Consider the following 6,000-nt stretch of genomic DNA (forward strand, 5'->3'; position numbering starts at 1 on the left):
TTCTCCCGCTTGTGTCTCTATTCCCTGGATGTTTTGATTCAAACGAATCGTAGCTAACAAGGGTTCAAGGGAGAGAGCAAACAGAAGCGGGGATAGGGGGCATCCCTGGCGTGTGCCGTTGTATAATGTGAATTCCTGTGACAGGGAGCCATTGATTCTCACTTTTGCTTTCGGATTATCGTACAGGGCAGTTATCCAACTCATCATCCTTTTCCCTACCCCCAATGTGTTTAGTGTGTTAAACGTGAAACTCCAGTCTACTCTGTCGAAGGCCTTTTCGGCGTCCACTGACAGCAGTATGACTGGAAGTCCCTGTCTCCTTGCCACATGTATTAAAGATATGGTCTTGAGGGCGTTATCTCTCTCTTCTCTTCCTGGTATAAAGCCCACTTGGTCTGTGTGTATCCATGATGGGATAAAGGGGCGTAATCTATATGCTAATATTTTTGCATAAAGCTTGGTGTCTACATTCATGAGAGAAATTGGGCGGTAACTTGCGCATAGGCTTGGATCCTTTCCTGCTTTCTCAATTACCGTTATATGTGCCTTCAGCGTGCATTTTGGAGTTTTCTCCTATTGAGTTTACATATTGACAGAATGGTTGACCTAAAACTTCCTGGAACCTTTTATAATACAGTAAAGTTAATCCATCTGGGCCAGGACTTCTACCTGTCGGGGTTGAAGCCACTGTCCTTTTGAATTCCTCAGGTGTAATATCTGTTTCTAGCGCGTTTAACATATCTCGTGGCGTTATTGGGAGTCTTGCCTGTTTCAGGTACGTTTAAATTTTTTCTATTTTTCCCATTTCCTCCGTGGGTTTACCCTGCTCGGGGGGCCCTTTCACCTGGTATAATTCTTGATAAAAGTCCCAAAATGTCTCCGCGATTTCAGTTGTGGAGTGTGCTATAGCCGCTGTTTTAGTTTTGACTTTAGCTATGTACGTAATGGTTTGTTTAGTTTTTAGTGCCTTCGCCAGAAATTTGCTAGGTTTATTCCCCACCTCATAATGTTGTCTTTGGGTTATATTAAACGCCCGCTTGGTATCCGACTCCAGGATTTCTTTTAATTGTTCTCTCTTCAGGGTTAATTCCCTGAGAGCTCCCTGGTTCAGGGTTATTTTATGGGTTGTTTCCAACTGTTGAATTACTTATAATAATGTTTTTATATCCTTAGTCCTCTCTTTCTTCCGTTTAGCCCCTATTGCGACCAGTTGGCCCCTGAGAACTGCTTTATGTGCCTCCCATACAATTGCCGGTGATACCCCCTCAGTTGCATTCTCCTGGAAATACTGTTTTGCTGCCCTTTCCAATTCCTGCATAACCGATTTATCATGTAGCAAGGAGTAATTCAGCTTCCAATTGTATTGCTTCCCCATTGATTTATTTATATTCAATACTAGTTCCACCGGAGCATGGTCCAAGATTGTCATGGGGAGAATATTTACAGACCTTACCGACTCTATTGCCACATGATCGATCAGCATCCAGTCCAGTCTTGAATATGAATCATGCAGCTGGGAGTAGTAGGTGTAATCTTGTTCCTGTGGGGGTAGTATTCTCCAGATATCCACTAGTTGGTGTTTGCGCAGCACTCTACTCAGTCGGGTGAGGTGGGAGATATAATTGTGTACTCTTCCTGATGATGTATCTAGCTTGGGGTCTATGCATAAATTAAAGTCCCCAGCTATTATCAGGGTACCCTTACGTATTTCCCCCAGCCCCGTTAGTATTTTTAACAGAAAGGAGACTTGCAGCCTGTTCGGCGCGTATATGTTCACCAGCGTGTACTCCATCCCGTTAACAGATACTTGTAAAAATAAAAATCTACCCTCCATATCCTCCAGTCTAGCATGTACCTGCACAAACATATTTCTCCTGAACCCTATTGCTACCCCCTTCGATCGATTGTTATTCGAGGAGCTGTAGAACCATTGAGGATAATCTCTTGAACCTAAGTATGACTTTGTGTGTGAAATGTGTGTCTCTTGTAGAAAAATATCTGCCTCGTGTCTTTTCATTTCCTTTAGGATCTGATATCTTTTAGCTGTTGCATTTAAACCCCTTACATTATAGGAAATTACTTTAATAGTTGCCATATAATTCTCCTGGGCAATTTTCCCCATTCTCCTCTTGAGCCTTGGTATATCCCCTTGTTGATAGAGCCCCGACGCATACTCCACTCATACCCCCATCCCCTCCCCATACATTCTGGTAACTCTAGGGGGGGATTTCTTGTTTATTGCAAAAGACCACCAAGTCCTCTGGGAATCGTAGGACCGCTGTTCTACCCTCTCTTGTTGCGATAAGACATGAGGGGAAACCCCATCTGTATGCGATGTGTTGTTCTTGCAATATCTTGGTTAAAGGTTTGAGGGTTCTCCTTCTTGCCAAAGTCTCTGGGGCCAGATCAATAAAAGCCTGTATTTTGGATCCATCTATTTCTAGCTCTGGTGTACGCTTCAGGGATTCCATAATTTGGACTTTATCTGTATAGTAATGGAACCGTACGATAACATCCCGTGGGCTTTCTCCTCCAATCCTTCTGGGGCGTATAGCTCTGTGTGTCCTATCAAAGTTCATCTCCGCTGCTGGTGAACGTTGTAATAATAACGTTGTTTAAACATGCCCCTTAGTTTATCAGGTAGCTCCCTCTCCCCTATTATCTCAGGGATACCCCTCAGTCTTAAGTTGTATGACACCATTCTGTTATTCCAGCCATTCTACTCTGTTCCTGCAGCTCTTTGATAGCTTTAGAGTGTTGATCTAACCGTTCCTCCGTGTCCTCTACCCTCTTTAAGACTTGAGATAGTTCAGATCTTATGGTGGTTAAGTCAGCTTTTATTGACTCCTCCATGTGTTTTAGTAAGTTTATCAGTTCGTTTTTTCGTAGGGAGGGACTGTGCTAATGCATACAATGAGGTATCAGTACCTTGCTGAGAGTCCTCCGATGTCCCCGAGGTTGCCGGTGAGATGAGCCCTCCATCCGTGGTGGGTATCATTTGGTCTCCGGTGAGCTCTCTGCCACGCTCCGGAAGTAGAACTCCGTCTGCTGCTAGTGCAGCATCTCTCTCGTCCCGTCCGCAGTGGCCTTGCACCGTTGGTTCCTGGGCCCATAGACGCCTAATCGCCCCCGTCTTCGAGGTTTTGGATGCGGCCGATTTGTGGGCTCTTCTCCCCCCCATGATTGGGCTTAGTCTCGGCTGTGTCTCGGGCAGTCAGATCCGTATATTCAGTTTCAGCTCATTCAATACGGCATAGGGGGATTCTGTCGGAGCTGCAACTACTCATGATCTACCGCCGCCATCACAGACAGGCTCCTCCCCCCACAGACACCCGTAGGCCGATACTCATGTAAGGGGACTGGGCGGGAACCAAATTTGATAGCAAATGGCAACCTGCTATCAGAATCCGTTTCACCTGGACAACAAGGGTCTGATGAATTGAACAGTGGGGATGGTCTATCTTGGGTGTGGGGCACTCAGAGGTGGCATTCACAATTGATTTTGTCCCCTGAAATGGTGGGGAGGCCATATTGGAGGGGGGAACCACATTTGATAGCAAATGGCAACCTGCTATCAGAATCCGTTTCCCCTGGACAACAAGGGTCTGATGAATTGAAGAACAGCGAGGATGGTCTATCTGGGGTGTGGGGCACACAGAGGTGGCATACACAATTGATCTTTATCCTTGAAATGGCGTGGAAGCCATATTGGAGGGGGGAACCAAAGTTGATAGCAAATGGCAACCTGCTATCAGAATCCGTTTCCCCTGGACAACAAGGGTCTGATGAATTGAAGAACAATGAGGATGCTCTATCTGGGATCTGGGGCATGCTTACAATGAGTATTGCTGATTAAGATTATCATTGTTGATTATAATGAGCAGTAAGGATTACGATCGGTTGTATGGTTTAAGATTATCAGTGTGGATTAGGATGAGCGGACTATGATGAGTGAATTATGATGAGTGGACTATGATGAGCAGTGCTGATTATGATGAGCAGTGCGTACTATGATGAGCGGATTGCGGATGAGCGGTGCAGATTATGATGAGTAACTCGGACTATGATGAGCGGATTATGATGAGTGGATTATGATGTCCCTTGAAATGGTGTGGAGGCCATATTGGAGGGAGGAACCAAAGTTCATAGCAAATGGCAACCTGCTATCAGAATCCATTTCCCCTGGACAACAAGGGTCTGATGAATTGAGGAACAGTGTGAATGGTCTATCTGGGGTGCGGGGCACACAGAGGTGGCATACACAATTGATCTTTACCCTTGTAATGGTGTGGAGGCCATATTGGAGGGGGGGACCAAATTTCATAGCAAATGGTAACCTGATATCAGAATCCATTTCCCCTGGACAACAAGGGTCTGATGAATTGAAGAACAGTGAGGATGCTCTATCTGGGATCTGGGGCATGCTTACAATGAGTATTGCTGACTAAGATTATCATTGTTGATTACAATGAGCAGTAAGGATTACGATAGGTTGTATGGTTTAAGATTATCAGTGTGGATTAGGATCCACACTGGGACTATGAGGACTATTAGGACTATGATGAGTGGATTATGATGAGCAGTGCGGAAAATGATGAGCGGATTATAATGAGCAGTGCTGATTATGATGAGCAGTGCGGACTATGATGAGCGGATTGCGGATGAGCGGTGCAGATTATGATGAGTAACTCGGACTATGATCAGCGGATTATGATGAGCGCTGCGGATTATGATGAGCGGAGTATGATGAGCGGATTGAGCAGTGCGGATTATGATCAACGCTGCGGATTATGATGAGCCGATTGAGCAGAGCGGATTATAAGCCGATTGAGCAGTGTGGATTATGATGAGTGGATTATGATAAGCGCTGCGGATTATGATGAGCCGATCGAGCACTGCGGATTATGATGAGTGGATTATGATGTGCTGATTATGATAAGCGCTACGGATTATGATGAGCCGATTGAGCAGTGCGGATTATGATGAGCGGATTATGATGTGCGGATTATGATGAGTGGTGCGGATTATGATGAGCTGTGCGGACTATGATTAGCTGTGTGGACAATGATGAGTGGATTATGATGTGCGGATTATGCAGGGGCGTCCCGAGGCTGGGTGACACCCGGATCAGTAACCGAGTGTCATCCCGCCGAGACGTCACCGCACATGCTCGTGACGTCACCACGCACGTCCGGCAGTATTCTGACAGTATTCTGATGGCCGCCGGCAGTATTCTGACACCTGCCGGCGGCCATCTTGGTGATGGACGCCGGCAGAGAGAGGAGGGGACAGTATGGGGAACGTCAGCAGACAGCAGGGAAAGGTTGACTCTGCTAAATAGAGCAGAGTAAACCTTTCCAGTATAAAATGTTTCTCCCCCAGGTGTCCAGGAGCCGCTATCTTATAGAGATGTCTGGAGTTCATTCACACTTGCCACTTGTGTTTTTGTCCTCTAGCTGCAGAGGAAAATCTGTCTTATGCCTCTAGATGCTTTAAATGGCGTGCATTTATGTGCATATAGGTTTAGATGCATCTGGTACCAAATCCTAGCATCAAAAAGTGTTTACATGCATTTAGAATTTCTAATTGATCTCTAGATTTACCTGACTTTTTTTGAAAACAGACAAACTGCATATAAAAGCATCTAGATGCAAGGTTTGAAAATACCCAATGAAATTCAATAGATGCACATGTATGCATTTACAAACTGGGTTATAGGGGGTGCAGTTTAAGGCTACAGTCACACTTGGTGCAATTAGATGCAAACTGCAGTAATTTGATGCACTGTTGCCCTTCTGTTGTCTTGTACCAGTTTTGCCACTCTCCGTTCTGCCCTAACATTGACTAGTTGCTGACGGCCACAATTCGCACGTATATATATATTTGATCAATAGTATTGACATTTTGATCCATATTTTCTAGGGATGCACCGATACCAGTTTTTTAAGATCAATACCAATTACCGATACTTTTTCTTAAAGGGACAGCTCACATTTTTTC

The sequence above is a fragment of the Nanorana parkeri genome, unplaced genomic scaffold (assembly GCF_000935625.1).
Source record: "Nanorana parkeri isolate BGI_ZX_2015 unplaced genomic scaffold, ASM93562v1 scaffold836, whole genome shotgun sequence".
NCBI classification, from domain to species: Eukaryota; Metazoa; Chordata; class Amphibia; order Anura; family Dicroglossidae; genus Nanorana; species Nanorana parkeri.